At 43.6% G+C, this 19,299-nt stretch overlaps 1 protein-coding gene across 1 annotated transcript in view; it reads left to right on the top strand.

Moving 5' to 3' along the window:
- Window positions 1-606: 606 nt before the first annotated feature.
- The window catches only part of LOC126426417 (ankyrin-1-like), a 100,645-nt gene continuing 81,952 nt past the window's right edge, over window positions 607-19,299 (top strand). The window contains exon 1 of the mRNA XM_050088334.1: window positions 607-699. The gene's annotated coding sequence lies outside the window, so the exon portion shown is untranslated. The remainder of the gene's footprint in view (window positions 700-19,299) is intronic.

Here is a 19,299-nt window from a genome sequence, read left to right as displayed (position 1 = left end):
TAGGCCATTTAATCACTGAAAAATGCTCCACGCTCGCATCTTTAAAAAGCCAGCGACTTAATTTCTACCGCACTTGTAACCGAGCCAATAAAGGAGTGTTATGTCCTACCACACCATCGTTGTTGCTTGTCTGTAATCAATGACAAGCCCACGCAAGCGCAGCTGCTTCGTTAGTTACGTGGAGGCCATCGGCTACTTCGTTGTCCGTGTTGAAAGGGAATGCCTGAAATAATGTCTTCACAACCCACCTTGACTCTATGGATCTCGGAATATTGATTTCCCTAATGATTTCCCATACAGAATGTCGCCTGCGTCTAGCTGCAACTGCCATTCCGCGTTCAATGTCAATTAATTCCCGTCGAGCGGTAATTATGACGTCGGGAATATTTTCGCATGAATCACTTGCGTAGTAACGAGAGCTCTGCCGATGCACTTCACTTTTATACGTCGTGTACGAGATATATATGTACATACCGCTGTCCCGTGTCTTTTGTCATCTCAGTATATTTTATTGTTGCATGCGTTCGCAGTGCAGAGTTCACAGCCGTTTCGCAGTTGTCTGCATGTCCCGGTTCGGCCGCTTGGCGGCAGCACTGCAGCGCTAGCTGTTCTGCGTCGCAGTTCGTTACCAGCATGTCTGCAGGCAGTGTAATAAAATCGCGCGTCGAACTGCGGAAGCACTTCACAAAACAGACGGCGGTAAGTCAGCTGTGCATGTGTGTAACCTCCACACGCGTTTGTGTCTCGCTCAGAGCCTAGTTAGTAATTTGCCAATTAACGAACTAGGCTACAATTGCTTTGGTAGAGATGCCTTACTTCAAAAATGTAGTTACTTACTAGCCTGATATTTAGCTCGATCATTCGGCACTTACGCAGTATAGTGGGTACATGCGCTGATCACGAGTGAAGCACCTATTGATCACGAGAAAAGTACCTATTTTTGAAGGAAAAGCGTATTTCTAAAGATATAAGCAAGACGAGAGCTTTTATTTTAAAAATTCTGTGTTAGTCATATCTGATGCACGGTATTTCAAAAACATTTTTTTGCAAAAAAGATGAAATTAATAACAAAATTTTCTCAAAAAATTATATTTGTATATTTTGCACATATATAGCTATTCAGCATAGCACGGTGGGTTCCGAAACGCCTTTTATTCTATTCTTTAGCTTTTTGCCAGTCTGACTCCATGTGATTTGTGATTGCCTTTGTAAAGGGATCGACAAAATAAAACAAATGATTAACAGTCAGATGATTGTAGCCCAAATTACCTATGGTGTTGTAAGCTTGCCATTAATCGGAAGCTACTGTGGGGGGGGGGGGGGGGGAATTCATATTCTTGAGGAAAAAACCTTGTTTCACAAAGCGCCTAGCATCCAGCGCACGTTGGTCTATCGATTACTCGTATGATTTTGAAACGCATCCCTGTTGGTTTTTGAACACATTCTAAGCTGATTTCTGAATGAATCATAAGTTGATTTTTGAATGCGTGCATCTAGAAATAAACTTCCCTGCAGGCTAAAGGGGATGGGGCTGAGCAGAATAAAGCCGAACAGGTTAATGCCAACTGCTGCTTGTTTATGTGGTTGTTTGGGTTTGCGAATGACCAGCGCTGTTACAATTACTAGCGAAAGCCATAGATTCAGATTACCAGAGTGGAAATAAACGACTAACCGGAATAACAGGTAAGAAAGATTACGTATTATCTCCTCGGTGTATAAAAGAAAATGAACTTTCGACAGAAAATTTTTGGTCAGATCGCTACACTAGTAAGGGCCAGTTGCACTTGATTAAGTTCTACTCTGGAAGTAGCGCGGAAGACGCGTTGTACGCCTAACCTGAAGATAATCGCGTGATAACTAAACCGGTGATTTTGGCAAGGTTAGTGAAGTTAACCGGCGAATAAGTTTTGACAGTGACAGGAATGGTTCCGGAATTAGTGATGACAAGATTGTTTTTTAAAATGAGAAAGGAGAAGAAACAGGGACATCACAGAAATTATGGAAGAGTATGACGATTCCAAATTTATAAAAATTTCGTGCTACTACGTTCCCATCTCATGCTTGAGAAACTGGAGCGTATGAATGAAATGTGAAACTAACATAAATCTCTTCGCTTGCAATAAGCGTAATAGGCATTTGATATTGGCACTTCGTGAATTATATACTGTCGTGTTATAAAAATGACCATTTGTGCCAAAACAGCCTGGTTTATTTGATGTGTGTTAAAATTGCTGCTGTATTAGAAAGCCTACTTTCTTTTATCTAGCAGACAGTGACAAAATAGACGTAATCAGTTCGAGAAACCACACCAGTCTTAGGTACTATTTGTATTAACAGCCTTTGCAGTATTACACATTTCGATTTTTCGTGTAGCAAAATGTTTGACGAACTTTTTTGAGGTAATAGATTCTTTCGCAGAAAGGGAAGCACGCCATCTAAAGCTGTAGCAAGATTGGAGAGAAAAAAATGCTTGGAGCTAAGGATTGAAAAAAGTGTACGGTCTTGCTTGTCTCTTGTCTCTACTGGTTTTATGTATCCTATATTTAGTTTTATGCCAAGCAAAAGAGATAATCATGGCCTAATAGTCAATAAAGAGCGCAAATTTTCTGAGCTCTTGTTCTCCCGATTACAAATAATCCCACAACTAATATTTGCGGTTTTTTTTTTTTAAAAAAAAGAGGTCGAGGATGTCAAACTGGCCGTCTGGGAGCAGGAGAGACTACAGGACATTTTAATTTCCACAGTCCTGAATATAGTTTGATGGCATCCATTACAAGATATACGCGTTTTTTCAACTACACAGAGCGAAATACAGTGACGTGCTGTGTGAAGAGGCTTGGCACTGCACCTTGGCACGCTTAAGACCAAATAACATGCCTTACATTTCCTCGAGCACATTTGCTGTGTCAGTCTCTTCAGAAAGGTGTGCGGTACAAATAAACATATTTTTGAAAATCCGATTTTTAAAATTTTTGACATCCTATCTCAAACCCTCGTGGGGGAGGGGCACTATCTAGTGTTGCCCAGGTGCGGAAATATCGTAGATAGGGAGCCGGTTCGCACAGCAGTCTGAATTACATCTACATCTACATGATTACTCTGCAATTCACATCTAAGTGCTTGGCAGAGGGTTCATCGAACCACAATCACACAATCTCCCTACCATTCCACTCCCGAACAGCGCGCGGGAAAAACGAACACCTAAACCTTTCTGTTCGAGCTCTGATTTCTCTTATTTTATTTTGATGATCATTCCTACCTATGTAGGTTGGGCTCAACAAAATATTTTCGCATTCTGAAGAGAGAGATGGAGACTGAAATTTCGTAAATAGATCTCACCGCGACGAAAAACGTCTTTGCTTTAATGACTTCCATCCCAACTCGCGTATCATATTTGCCTCACTCTCTCCCCTATTACGTGATAATACAAAACGAGCTGCCCTTTTTTGCACCCTTTCGATGTCCTCCGTCAATCCCACCTGGTAAGGATCCCACACCGCGCAGCAATATTCTAACAGAGGACGAACGAGTGTAGTGTAAGCTGTCTCTTTAGTGGACTTGTTGCATCTTCCAAGTGTCCTGCCAATGAAACGCAACCTTTGGCTCGCCTTCCCCACAATATTATCTATGTGGTCTTTCCAACTGAAGTTGTTCGTAATTTTAACACCCAGGTACTTAGTTGAATTGACAGCGTCGAGAATTGTACTATTTATCGAGTAATCGAATTCCAACGGATTTCTTTTGGAACTCGTGTGTATCACCTCACACTTTTCGTTATTTAGCGTCAACTGCCACCTGCCACACCATACAGCAATCTTTTCTAAATCGCTTTGCAACTGATACTGGCCTTCGGATAACCTTACTAGACGGTAAATTACAGCATCATCTGCGAACAACCTCAGAGAACTGCTCAGATTGTCACCCAGGTCATTGATATAGATCAGGAACAGCAGAGGTCCCAGGACGCTTCCCTGGGGAACACCTCATATCACTTCAGTTTTACTCGACGATTTGCCGTCTATTACTACGAACTGCGACCTTCCTGACAGGAAATCACGAATCCAGTCGCACAACTGAGACAATACCCCATAGGCCCGCAGCTTGATTAGAAGTCGCTTGTGAGGAACGGTGTCAAAGGCTTTCCGGAAATCTAGAAATACGGAATCAACTTGAGATCCCCTGTCGATAGCGGCCATTAGTTTGTGCGAATAAAGAGCTAGCTGCGTTGCACAAGAACGATGTTTTCTGAAACCGTGCTGATTACGTATCAATAGATCGTTCCCTTGGAGGTGATGCATAATGTTTGAATACAGTATATGCTCCAAAACCCTACTGCAAACCGACGTCAATGATATAGGTCTGTAGTTCGATGGATTACTCCTATTACCCTTGTTAAACACTGGTGCGACCTGCGCAATTTTCCAATCTGTAGGTAACAGATCTAACGGTGAGCGAGCGGTTGTATATGACTGCTAAGTAGGGAGCGATTGTATCGGCGTAATCTGAAAGGAACGCATTAGTGGGGAAGTGTGTAGTCTCCACATGACCCGTGTTTACATTTAGTGATTTTGCTGTTTTTTCTTCGTTTACTGCTCTCGCGTCAAATGAGAAGGAAACGGATTTCTGTGGCCGGGAGCTAACGAGTGAATTAAAATACATTCACATAATTACGCAAGGCTAAAATATGTTATTAGTGTGAGATTTTATTTTTATTTCCATCTTTCTGACAGTCAAGCATTAATCGCCTTGCAGAACAATGAAGTTATTTTTGTCGGTTTGCTAAAGAAATTTGGCTGTTGCTAAACTTTGCCGCTGAGACAGTCAATGTATTTGAAACGAAGTGTTTAATTCCACACTACTGGCTAGTTTCAACTCCTCGCTGCATTTCAAGTGCACATCTTCTAGTACATATGGCATTGTGCCATAATAAAGAACCAAACATGAGACAATATAGTACTGGTACTCCAAGGAAATTTACATCCCGAAAACCACGCTGAAAAGCTTAGTAAAGTCGAGGCCTACTTCGTTGGGAATCTGGACATACGAATGAGCACTTTAAGTATGCAGTTTAAATGTGCACGTTCTGGTATGGTTCACGAAATTCCGATGCTCTTGAAGTATCCTCTGATGTCTTGCTTCTTTGTTGACACAATGTAAGATCTTTTAGTGTTTTACACGTACGAACATCCGGGCTTCCTGCATCATGGTAGCTGCGCAAGCGTGGTGTCGCCTGTTATTTGGCGCTCTCTGACAACTGCAGGAACGAACCTGTTTCTAACACGTCGTGGGAAAATATAGCGAATGGTGGTGTGAAAAGAACTACTTCAAAAGTAAATTTCCTTTTACGCAAGCTGGACTATGTGCGAGAATGTACGATGAATTTCTTAAATCACAGAGCGTTTGACTCTCATTTAAAAATTAACTCTTTGGTGACGAGCCATTTAGAGGAATTTCGAGCCCAGAAGACCAGACACGTATGTCGTTATTACGAGCAAATTGATGTAGTATTATGGGATGCCCTGTCTCCTCTCTGGTAACTAATTTGTGGAACACTTTGAGGATAAGTCACTGGACTCGGCTAAAAATTTTGCTGGCACCAAAAAATGGCTCTGAGCACTATGGGACTCAACTTTTGAGGTCATCAGTCCCCTAGAACTTTAAAACTAACTAACCTAAAGACATCACACACATCCATGCCCTAATCAGGGCTCGAACCTGCGACCGTAGCGGTCGCGCGGTTGCAGACTGTAGCGCCTAGAACCGTTCGGCCATCCCGGCCGGCTTGCTGGCATATATGTGTGATATATCCTAAGGTGTAACTCTCGGAAAAAAGATCGTTATATGTGAAAGCTTAGCTCCTGTTGCAGTCTGTGAAAGCTTTGCTTTTCTAGTAGCAACACTACGTTTATTAATTTAAAACATTAACTCTTCCTGTTTGTGTATTTGTGCTGCTTAAATGTGATGTTGCTATTGGCTGAGTACATCACGTCTCCTATGGTTTGAATATCCGCTGTCATTGGCTGGCGAGGTCACGTGACATGAGCTATGACTGGCTTGCAAAGGCGCATTGCAATCCTGATTTCAATGCTTCGGAAAGTAACCTGCTGTTTTTGGTGGAATCCGAATTTATACTTTCGTAATACGAAAATAAGCAGCGTACATGTTGCTGCCCATCAAAGATCTTTCCAAAACATGTTTTTTTACCCCGAGTGTCGTTTTCTAAAGTGCCGAGAAATTCTATTCCCTTATATAAAAACATAACCATTCAAGGGATTGATAAGTTTTACAATTATGAGGGAAAAGCTGCTGTCATTTAAGATCGAAAAAGTGTTTTCACGCGGAAGAAACTGTATTTTTAACCAGGAAATCCGGAATTTGTTTCCCTTGTCCATGTTTACACCCTGTGTTAGGAACAGTTTCCATGTTTATAATACCCAAGTCATTCGTGTGTGTTGAAAGCCATATTACCTCTCTGCTTTCATGAGCAACATCACAGTTGGAGATTGTGATAACAGACTGAAAGGAGTCAGACACAGGTAAACCTGCATTCAACAACCTGCTAGAGGCTATTAAATGCTGTGTACATAATATCATGGAGTTTAAAACATGTAAGGAGCTTTGTGTTGGGTATCTCGTCCTATTCTGTTGAGTATCTACACAGAAAATGTTTTAAATTTAGAATTTAATGTTCCATGCACATGCACTTAATACAAAATGTACATCTTTCACCTCTTGCTCATGACAGGGACGACGAATGTAGCGTTGCATAAGGTCTCTATGAGGCGGGTCATAGCGTGGTTGTGAATTGGTGAAGCCAGCGACTGAGTCGAAATTATTTTATTTATGTGTATACACATTCGTGCATTCCATACTTATATATACGCCCTGACGAAAACATCTATTTCCTATGGTTGTTTGACCTTTTCAAATTTTTCATATACTTTAAAATTGAAACTTCCTGGCAGATTAAAACTGTGTGCACATCTGAGACTCGAAGTCGGGACCTTTCCCTTCGCGGGCAAGTGCTCTACCATCTGAGCTTCCGAAGCACGACTCACGCCCGGTCCTCACGTCTTTACTTCTGCCAGAGGCAAAGGTCCCGAGTTCGAGTCTCGGTCGTGCACACAGTTTTAATCTGCCAGGAAGTTTCATATCAGTGCACACTCTGCTGCAGAGTGAAAATCTCATTCTGGATACTTTAAAATTGTTAATAACAAGAATATCGCCAGCCAAAGCCTCATAGTTCATCTACATCTACATGGATACTCTGCAAATCACATTCAAGTGCCTGGCAGAGGGTTCCTCGAGCCACCTTCACATTTCTGTTATTCCAATCTCGTATAGCGCGCGGAGAGAATGAAAACCTATATCTTTCCGTAAGAGCTTTGATTTTCCTTATTTTATCGTGGTGATCGTTCCTCCCTATGTAGGTCGGTGCCAACAAAATATTTTCGCATTCGGAAGAGAAAGTTGGTGATTGGAATTTCGTGAGAAGATTCCGTCGTAACGAAAAACGCCTTTGTTTTAATGATTTCCAGCCCAAATCCTGTATCATTTCTGTGACACTCGCTCCCATATTTCGCGAAAATACAAAACGTTCTGCCTTTCTTTGAACTTTTTGATTGTACTGCGTCAGTCCTATCTGGTAAGGATCCCACACCGCGCAGCAGTATTCTATAAGAGGACGAACAAGCGTAGTGTAGGCAGTCTCCTTAGTAGGTCTGTTATATCTTCTAAGTGTCCTGCCAATAAAACGCAGTCTTTGGTTAGCCTTCTCCACAACATTTTCTGTGTGTTCCTTCCAATTTAAGTTGTTCGTAATTGTAATACGTAGGTATTTAGTTGAATTTACGGCTTTTAGATAAGACTGATTTATCGTGTAATCGAAGTTTGAGTTTCTTTTAGCACTCATGTTTAGCACTCATGTGAATGACCTCACACTTTCCGTTATTTGGGGTCAACTGCCACTTTTCGCATCATTGAGATATCTTTTCTAAATCGTTTTGCAGTTTGTTTTGATCTTCTGATGACTCTATTAGTCGATAAACGACAGCGTCATCTGCAAACAACCGAAGACGGCTGCTCAGATATAGTTCACACAACTATGTCGTGTTGTTGAAATACGCGCGATTTAAGACGCCATGGCCGCCATACTGGCTTTTGGTATCACTGGTCACAGATGGGTTGTATAGCGTTATTCAATGCTTCCAGTAAATCTGTACAATTAGATTATTTCTGTAGTGGATGTCTCAACAGACGCTTGCATTCCTTTTGCATATCGACATTTCCTTCCTGTTCCATTTGTATGCCCGAAAATTTGGTTTATTCTCTGCTTTTGTGTCAAAGGTGTAGTGAACTGGGAGTTGGTTTCCCTTCAGGATGTATATCAATCGTCATGTCAGGACGTTTGCTGGGTGTTTCGCCGCCTTAAGCGAAAACGGAAAAATGATCCCCCTCGTTTTCACTTCCATCACTGAGCGAGGTAACGCAGTGGTTATCACACTGGACTCGCATTTAGGACGACGACGGTTGAAATCCGTGTCCGGTCATCTAGTTTCAGGTTTCCCCTGATTTGGCTAAATGGCTCCAGTGCACAGTCGGTTTGCTTCCCCATCCCTGACACAATCAGAGCTTGCGCTCAGTTTCTGATGACCTCGATGTCGACAGGACGTGAAACCCAATCGCCTTCCTTCCTTCGATACCATCCACCTCCCCCCCCCCCTCCATCACCAGCAACATCCAACGGCACAACATTGCAAATCTCGTATTATAGATATATACACTACTAGCCATTAAAATTGCTACACCACGAAGATGACGTGCTACGGACGCGAAATTTAACCAACAGGAATAAGATGCCGTGATATGCAAATGATTAGCTTTTCAGAGCATTCACACAAGGTTGGCGCCAGAGGCGACACCTACAACGTGCTGACTTGAGGAAACTTACCAATAAACAAACAGCAGTTGACCGGCGTTGCCTGGTGAAACGTTGTTGTGATGCCTCGTGTAAGGAGAAGAAATGCGTACCATCACGTTTCCGACTTTGATAAAGGTCGGATTATAGCCTATCGAGATTGCGGTTTATCATATGGCGACATTGCTGTTCACATTGGTCGAGATACAATGACTGTTACCAGAATATGGAATCGGTCAGTTCAGGAGGGTAATACGGAACGCCGTGCTGGATCCCAACGGCCTCGTATCACTAGCAGTCGAGATGACAGGCATCTTATCCACATGGCTGTAACGGATCCTGCAGCCACTTCTCGATCCCTGAGTCAACAGATGGGGACGTTTGCAAGACAACAGCCACCTGCACGAACAGTTCTACGACGTTTGCAGCAGCACGGACTATCAGCTCGGAGACCACGGCTGCGGTTATCCTTGACACTGCATCACAGACAGGAACGCCTGTGATGGTGTACTCGACGACGAACCTGGGTGCACGAATGGCAAAACGTCATTTTTTGGGATGAATCCAGGTTCTGTTTACACCATCGTGGTGGTCGCATCCGTGTTTGGCGACATCGCGGTGAACGCGCATTGGAAGCGTGTATTCGTCATCGCCATACTGGCGTATCACCCGGCGTGATGGTATGGGGTGTCATTGGTTACACGTCTCGGTCGCCTCCTGTTCGCATTGACGTTACATTTCAGATGTGTTACGACCCGTGGCTCTACCCTTCATTCGATCCCTGCGAAACCCTACATTTCAGCAGGATAATGCACGACCGCATCTTGCAGGTCCTGTACGGGCCTTTCTGGATACAGAAAATGTTCGACTGCTGCCCTGGCCAGCACATTCTCCAGATCTCTCACCAATTGAAAACGGCTGGTCAATGGTGGCCGAGCAACTGGCCCGCTCGTCAGAATAGGCCAGTCACTACTGTTGATGAACTGTGGTATCGTGTTGAAGCTGCATGGGCAGCTGTACCTGTACACGCCACCCGAGCTCTGTTTGATTCAGTACCCAGGCGTATCAAGGCAGTTATTACGGCCAGAGGTGGTTGTTCTGCGTACTCATTTCTCAGGATCTATGCACCCAAATTGCGTGAAAATGTAATCACATGGTTGTTGTACTATAATATTTTGGTACAATGAATACCCGTTTATCTGTATTTCTTCTTAGTGTAGCATGTTAATGGCAGTAGTGTACTTTCAGTTATTAAACTAAGGTGACCAGCTGCCCACATTTTCTGCTAACGATCCTCAATTTTCATGCCTTGTTCTCAATCTTTAACTGTCTGAGGATAAAAAAATGTCTTCAGTGTCTAATTTTTTGTGCTCAATTTTTGTAATTTCCCAAAATAACTGAAACAGGAAGGATCGGCTGAACATTTTGAACTAGAAAACTGAGTGTACCAGTGAAACCAAATTTACTTCAGATGTTTATTTAATTGAAAGAAAATGGACTAATAAAGCTTTGGAACTATTTTCTGGTGCGAATGAATTTTTCCTTGAATATTTAAAATTTGTGGTAATTTCCTATGGGACCAAACTGCTGCAGTTATCGCTCCCTGGGCTTACACTCTACTTTATCTAAATTACAATAGCTTACACTAAGGACAACACACACACACACATGCCCGAGGGAGGACTCGAACCTCCGACGGGGGTTAAATTTTGAAATTATGCTACACTGATGGGAGACATGCTGAAGCATCGGACTAGGTCATCTCGATAGTCGTGATGTTATTTCGTTCCTGTTTTAATTGAAAAATTTTTAGAATGGAGAATTAATCCCTTTTTAGTATCTTTCTTACTGTCAAATGAATAAATGACATCTCCTTGTTTGTATTTTCTATTGTGAGTTCTACATCTTTTGTTAGTCGCAATGGTGGCACATTGATCTAAGCGACTGCCTTCTGATCATTCGTCAGAGATGAGTCCGGGTTCGAATCCCGGTGAGACATGGATGTTGTGTTTGTCTAAAGACACTGGCCCTTTCCCCCTGGAGTCATTGGCCCTAAATTAGGGACGGCTGACTGCTTTTAGTCCATTGAATTGCTCACAGTAGTCGTTAAATCCCAATTTCAAACACTTTTCTTAAGTACATTTTTCCGTTAAACTGTTTGTTCAAGCGTAGTTACTGGACCTAGAATATTCCTTTTTCTGTACCGTAAACTTCTGGCTTGGTTTTTTTTTTTTTTCGTGCACAACAAAACATCGAAATTTCTGTACGAAATCAGAATGTAGGTTTGTTTTTGTGTGTTGCCCCCTATGAGCAACATTTAATATTTAGCAGAAGTAATACTCCGAATGATAGTACTTTATTCATATTTTTATACTTATTTCACGTTAAAAGTATCATATTCATCGTACATTTACTGGACAGTCACGATATAGCTTATAAACTCTTTGCTAATCTGCTGCTTTACCATAACACATGCCGCGCAGGATTAGCCGAGAGTCTTAGGCACCACAGTCATGGACTGTGCGGCTGGTCCTGGCGGAGGTTCGAGTCCTCCCTCGGGCATGGGTGTGTGTGTTTGTCCATAGGATAATTTAGGTTGAGTAGTGCATAAGCTTAGGGACTGATGACCTTAGCAGTTAAGTCCCATAAGATTTCACATACATTTGAACATTTTTTACCATAACACGCCAAGTGTTCTCAGCAACTGAGACGGCTTGCAGACGCAGTCCGAGAACAACGAATGGTGCTACAGTACGACACGATAGCGCCCTCCCGCATTCTGCTAGACCAGGGCTCGGCAAGTAGTTTTCAGTGGGGTCCGGATTCGGTGTAAAATTTTTTACGGAGGTCCAGAAAAAAACTAATTAAAAGGTACTGTTTTTTATTTTGTTTTCAAGTCGAGTTAGTTTCGAAACAAAGGACAAACCAAGTAAAAAAAGGAATTCTCAGTTAATATTGTAACATATTCAATGTGAGAAATTACATCGACGGTCTTGAGCCAGTTTTTTAAAGTTCGGTGTCCGAGGGGTACAGATGTCTACGAGGTGGGCGTCCGTCAACCTTGACCGATGTGTGTTCTTCGAAAAATTCATTTTCGAGAACGACGATTGGCATATACTTGTCGAACCAAACATAGTGGCCAGATTGATAGCTTCTTTCTTACAATTTTTATATTTTTCTGAAACACGTTTGAACCGCTGGACTGCTACGGTCGCAGGTTCGAATCCTGCCTCGGGCATGGATGTGTGTGATGTCATTAGGTTAGTTAAGTTTAAGTAGTTCTAAGTTCTAGGGGACTGATGAACTCAGATGTTAAGTCTCATAGTGCTCAGAGCCATTTGATCCTTTTTTTTTAAACATGTTTACCCCAAAATTCTTCAGCGGATACAGTTCCACACATTTGCAAAGAAATATCTTCTTGCAAGTCGATTATCTCCACTTGAAGTGAAGACTTTGAAACGCTGAACAACTCAGCAGCCACATCAGTCCATTCTGCCGATGCATCTACTTCGTAAGGAAATTTTAGCAACTGAGACAGCTTTCCAATTTCTGCAAAGCCTCGAAATCTTGTAGCAAATTCGTCCCTTAGATCTGACAGAAATCTTACAAACACTGCAATGTCTTCTTCAGAGTTCTCTTCTTTATACTCAAGAGTTGTTGGGAAATGAATAAATTCGTGCCTTGCAATAATACCTTTTTCAAAAATATCCATCTTACGACGAAAAGCAGACACTCTTTGTATCAGATCACATATTAATTTCCCATTCCCTTGTAACTCTATGTTGAGCGCATTTAAATATTTCAGAATATCCTACAGAAATGCCACAGCTAGCATATTGCGCTCGTTTGTTATGAACTCTTTGTGGTTCTTTGCTCCCTGCGTATCCAAGATTTGCAAGAAGGTTACTTCTTCCTTTCTTAGCCAGAAACGCTCAACAACTTGACCTTTACTTAACTAACGAACATTGTTGTATTGCAATATGTCAGAATACGCTGCATCACATTCTGAAAGAAACTTCTTGAACTTCCGGTGTTGAAGAGAAGAATGAGATCTCATAAAATTAATCAACTGCACCAAGCTGTCCATTACTTCTTTTAGTGTAGCACTGAGTTTTCCACAAAGGGCAGTCTGATGAATTATACGCTGATACGATATCAGACCGGGATTCTGGTCCCTGGTTTTCATCACTACACCTTTTTCTTTTCCAATCATCACCGGGGCGCCGACAGTTGAAAGCGACACTATTGTATCATAACGAATGTTGGAATTATTAATAAATTCGTCAACAGCTTTGAATAAATCTTCTCCTCGAGTGTTACCTTCCAAAGGCAGTTCTTCCCTGAATATCTTATTTTCAATGTCGAAAAATCTCACGAAAATAGATATTTGTTCATCATCAACAATGTCACATGATTCGTCAAATGCAATGGCGTAGCATGGTGCCTTTTCCAGAAGTTCAAGCAGAATGCTTTTAATATCGGTAGCTAAAAATTTGCGTTCTTCTTGTATTACTTCTTGCCGACATTGGAATACTTTGAATTGCAGCGACAACGCCCGTTTTTTTCTTCAAAAAGTGCCGAGGCTACTTCCAACATACATTCTTTCATTATTTCAGAATCTGAAAATGGTTTTTGGTGTTTGCTAAGTGTCCAACACACACATAACGCTGCTTCTGCCAATTTTTCTTACTCACTCATGCAGCGAACCAACAATTTCGTGCTTTTTTTTCGTAAGAAGTGAGATATTTATGTAATTTAAATTTTATCTTGATAAGTTTACAAAGCAGCTATACATATCACATTTATACATCATGTAATAGGATTATATTACCTGTAGTTTTTCTTTACGAGCCTCACTGCCAAGAGGAAAGTCTTTGTGGAATTGCTGGTGAGTTGTTTCATAGCGTTGCTTTAATTTGCCACTTTTAATAACAGCGACAGTTTTATTACATATTAAGCAAACTGGAACCGCTTGAGGCCTATCAGGCAGCGTAAAACAATATTGTTCAGTCCATTCAGTCAAAAATCTCTTATTTTCAGTGTGCACTTTTCGCTTTTTAGGACCGATTATTAATGTAGGTATGTATGTATGAAAAGGTTTTCCACACGACAAATTGTAAAACAAAGGAATAATTGCTCTGCGGCCTGCGTGCGATTGACGAAACTAAGTAAAGACCGACCGCACACTTTCTCTCTTTGACTAAAACGGCAGGTTCGTTGTACAGAAACCAGATGGCAATTATAAGAGTCGAGGGACATGAAAGGGAAGCAGTGGTTGGGAAGGGAGTGAGACAGGGTTGTAGCCTCTCCCCGATGTTATTCAATCTGTATATTGAGCAAGCAGTAAAGGAAATAAAAGAAAAATTCGGAGTAGGTATTAAAATCCATGGAGAAGAAATAAAAACGTTGAGGTTATCCGATGACATTGTAATTCTGCCAGAGACAGCAAAGGACTTGGAAGAGCAGTTGAACGGAATGGACAGTGTCTTGAAGGGAGGATATAAGATTAACATCAACAAAAGCGAAACGAGGATAATGGAATGTAGTCAAATTAAGTCGGGTGATGCTGAGGGAGTTAGATTAAGAAATGAGACACATAAAGTAGTAAAGGAGTTTCGCTATTTGGCGAGCAAAATTACTGATGATGGTCGAGGTAGAGAGGATATAAAATGTAGACTGGCAATGGCAAGGAAAGCGTTTCTGAAGAAGAGAAATTTGTTAACATCGAGTATAGATTTAAGTGTCAGGAAGACGTTTCTTAATGTATTCGTATGGAGTGTGGCCATGTATGGAAGTGAAACATGGATGATAAACGGTTTAGACAAGCAGAGAATAGAAGCTTGCGAAATGCGGTGCTACAGAAGAATGCTGAAGATTAGATGGGTAGATCAGATAACGAATGAGGAGGTATTGAATAGGATTGGGGAGAACAGGAGTTTGTGGCACAACTTGACAAGAAGAGGGGACCGGTTGGTAGGACATGTTCGGAGGCATCAAGGGATCACCAATTTAGTATTGGAGGGCAGCGTGGAGGGTAAAAATAGTAGAGGGAGACCAAGAGACGAATACAGTAAGCAGAATCAGAAGGATGTAGGTTGCAGTAAGTACTGGGAGATGATCCGGGGTGTTATACCGTGGTCGGTTCATGATTTCTGTCTCAATTCCCAATGTTTCGTCCCCGTCTGCGGAGGACATCTTCAAGGGGGTCCGTAGCTCGGTGGAAGGTCCAACACACCCACTGGTTCGCTACTGACTGCCGCTAAATTCCGTGGCCGAGGCGTGACGTCACGTGTTTTGAAAACGTCAGTGCAATTGGCCGCTGTCCGCTGCCATCACCCAGTGGTGGGCGGGTGGTACACATCTTCTTTAACACCGGCATCCATACACCGTTTAATTTCACGCCCTCCTCCTTTAGGTTGAAATTATTTGGGTGTTTAGCGATTTCGATTGCCTCCCTGTAGAGACTTTCGTAATATCCGCTTGTGGCCGCTAGTTCTTGCGTCTCCTCGAAACGAATATTGTGGTTCCCTGGCTGGAAAGCATGCTCCGCAACAGCTGATCGTTCCGTTTCTCCTCTTTTACAATTTCCCTTGTGCTCTTCCAGACGTTTAGAAACAGCTCTTTTAGTGGTACCCACATAAACATCAGCACAGCTGCATGGGATCCTATACACTCCAGCTTTTTCCACAGGTTTGCGAGCGTCCTTTTCAGGCTTAAGGTATTCCTGTATCTTCCTGGTGGGCTTGTAAATTACGGTAATATTCCGCTTCGTCAAGATCCTCCCTATTCTTTCCGTTACATTTTTAACAAACGGCAGCAGTGTATAGGATCCCATGCAGCTGTGGAAATGTTTATATGGGTACCACTAAAAGAACTGTTTCAAAACGTTTGGAAGAGCACAAGGGCAATTGTAGAAGAGGAGAAACGGAACGATCAGCTGTTCAAAAATGGCCCTGATCACTATGGGACTTAACATCTATGGTCATCACTCCCCTAGAACTTAGAACTACTTAAACCTAACTAACCTAAGGACGTCACACAACACCCAGTCATCAAAAGCCAGAGAAAATCCCTGACCCCGCCAGGAATCGAACCCGGGCGCGGTAAGCGAGAACGCTACCACACGACCACGAGCTGCGAACGATCAGCTGTTGCGGAGCATGCTTTCCAGCCAGGTAACCACCATATCCGCTTCGAGGAACGCAAGTACTAGCGGCCACAAGCGGATATATCGAAAGGCGCTACAGGGAGGCAATCGAAATCGCTAAACACCCAAATAATTTCAACCTAAAGGAGGAGGGCGTGAAATTAAACGGTGTATGGATGCCGCTGTTAAAGATGTGTACCACCCGCCCACCACTGGGTGATGGCAGCGGACAGCGGCCAATTGCACTGACGTTCTCAGAACACGTGACGTCACGCCTCGGGCACGGAATTTAGCGGCAGTCAGTAGCGAACCAGTGGGTGTGTTGGACCTTCCACGGAGCTACGGACCCCCTTGAAGATGTCCTCCGCAGACGGGGACGAAACATTGGGAATTGAGACAGAAATCATCAACCGACCGTCGGTCTGAGTGGCCGTGCGGTTCTAGGCGCTACAGTCTGGAGCCGAACGACCGCTACGGTCACAGGTTCGAATCCTGCCTCGGACATGGTTGTGTGTGATGTCCTTAGGTTAGTTAGGTTTAATTAGTTCTAAGTTCTAAGCGGCAGATGACCTCAGAAGTTAAGTCCCTTAGTGAGTAAGGTGTCAGGCAAATCCAACACCTTCCATGAAAACCCTGACATTATAAGCAAATCCAGTAGTATGTCACATAGCTCCGAATAAATCGTGACATTAAATTAACCAAAGTATTACGATCAACGAGTGAGAAAATGGAATACCGCAGACTAACACAATAATGCCTAAATGCATGTCATAACTTCGCACCGTGAGACAGACGCAGTTCCGAGGGGAGAAACGAGAACAGAAGCTGAGAGCAGAACCGTGTTAAGCTAGAAGGCCCTAAGATAGGGGACGGACACCCACGTTGCCAGCCAACCACCAGGACGACCCCCCAGCCCATGTTAAAAGCTAGAGCCTTCCAGAAGAACAGTATAGATCTTACGATAACACTAAAAGGGCCACACCAGCCGCAAGTTTTAGCGTGAGACTTTTTCGCGTCTGTGTTATGTTGCGAACTTTAAAAACATTGCCCCACCACGAAAAGTATAACATTTCTCATTGGATAGACAGAATTTTTATAGGCGGAGCTTCAGGTTAACATTGAGACCCTGATTGGTCAGATGAAAACACAGCCAGATAGTTTTTTTTTTTAAACCAACTTCGGTAAATTGTAGTAAGGAGAAGCTACAAGAGGGTTGCTTCGGAGACGGCGAGCTGGATGAAGCTGCGCCGGCCTTCGCCCCCTGACGAACACCGACAAGGTAATGAACGCACGCGATGCCGCATTTTTGAGTGGATAAGGCTCCACTCAGAACTGGGGAAGTCTCATCTGTTACATCCCGTTCTTACGTAATACTAGTGTCGATTGTCAATTGAAGCTCATGGGATTCACATTTGCTACCTAAGTTGAGATCTGAAACGTGATGATTTTTCTGTTATATAGTTATTGAGAAGCCACATCAGCCACTGTACCACATCAGCCACTGTACCACATCAGCCACTGTACCACATCAGCCACTGTACCACATCAGCCACTGTACCACATCAGCCACTGTACCACATCAGCCACTGTACCACATCAGCCACTGTACCACATCAGCCACTGTACCACATCAGCCACTGTACCACATCAGCCACTGTACCACATCAGCCACTGTACCACATCAGCCACTGTACCACATCAGCCACTGTACCACATCAGCCACTGTACCACATCAGCCACTGTACCACATCAGCCACTGTACCACATCAGCCACTGTACCACATCAGCCACTGTACCACATCAGCCACTGTACCACATCAGCCACTGTACCACATCAGCCACTGTACCACATCAGCCACTGTACCACATCAGCCACTGTACCACATCAGCCACTGTACCACATCAGCCACTGTACCACATCAGCCACTGTACCACATCAGCCACTGTACCACATCAGCCACTGTACCACATCAGCCACTGTACCACATCAGCCACTGTACCACATCAGCCACTGTACCACATCAGCCACTGTACCACATCAGCCACTGTACCACATCAGCCACTGTACCACATCAGCCACTGTACCACATCAGCCACTGTACCACATCAGCCACTGTACCACATCAGCCACTGTACCACATCAGCCACTGTACCACATCAGCCACTGTACCACATCAGCCACTGTACCACATCAGCCACTGTACCACATCAGCCACTGTACCACATCAGCCACTGTACCACATCAGCCACTGTACCACATCAGCCACTGTACCACATCAGCCACTGTACCACATCAGCCACTGTACCACATCAGCCACTGTACCACATCAGCCACTGTACCACATCAGCCACTGTACCACATCAGCCACTGTACCACATCAGCCACTGTACCACATCAGCCACTGTACCACATCAGCCACTGTACCACATCAGCCACTGTACCACATCAGCCACTGTACCACATCAGCCACTGTACCACATCAGCCACTGTACCACATCAGCCACTGTACCACATCAGCCACTGTACCACATCAGCCACTGTACCACATCAGCCACTGTACCACATCAGCCACTGTACCACATCAGCCACTGTACCACATCAGCCACTGTACCACATCAGCCACTGTACCACATCAGCCACTGTACCACATCAGCCACTGTACCACATCAGCCACTGTACCACATCAGCCACTGTACCACATCAGCCACTGTACCACATCAGCCACTGTACCACATCAGCCACTGTACCACATCAGCCACTGTACCACATCAGCCACTGTACCACATCAGCCACTGTACCACATCAGCCACTGTACCACATCAGCCACTGTACCACATCAGCCACTGTACCACATCAGCCACTGTACCACATCAGCCACTGTACCACATCAGCCACTGTACCACATCAGCCACTGTACCACATCAGCCACTGTACCACATCAGCCACTGTACCACATCAGCCACTGTACCACATCAGCCACTGTACCACATCAGCCACTGTACCACATCAGCCACTGTACCACATCAGCCACTGTACCACATCAGCCACTGTACCACATCAGCCACTGTACCACATCAGCCACTGTACCACATCAGCCACTGTACCACATCAGCCACTGTACCACATCAGCCACTGTACCACATCAGCCACTGTACCACATCAGCCACTGTACCACATCAGCCACTGTACCACATCAGCCACTGTACCACATCAGCCACTGTACCACATCAGCCA

This window comes from Schistocerca serialis, chromosome 11, assembly GCF_023864345.2.
Source record: "Schistocerca serialis cubense isolate TAMUIC-IGC-003099 chromosome 11, iqSchSeri2.2, whole genome shotgun sequence".
NCBI classification, from domain to species: domain Eukaryota; kingdom Metazoa; phylum Arthropoda; class Insecta; order Orthoptera; family Acrididae; genus Schistocerca; species Schistocerca serialis.
Note: the sequence above shows the minus strand (reverse complement) of the source record. Positions and strands in the feature narration are given on the sequence as shown.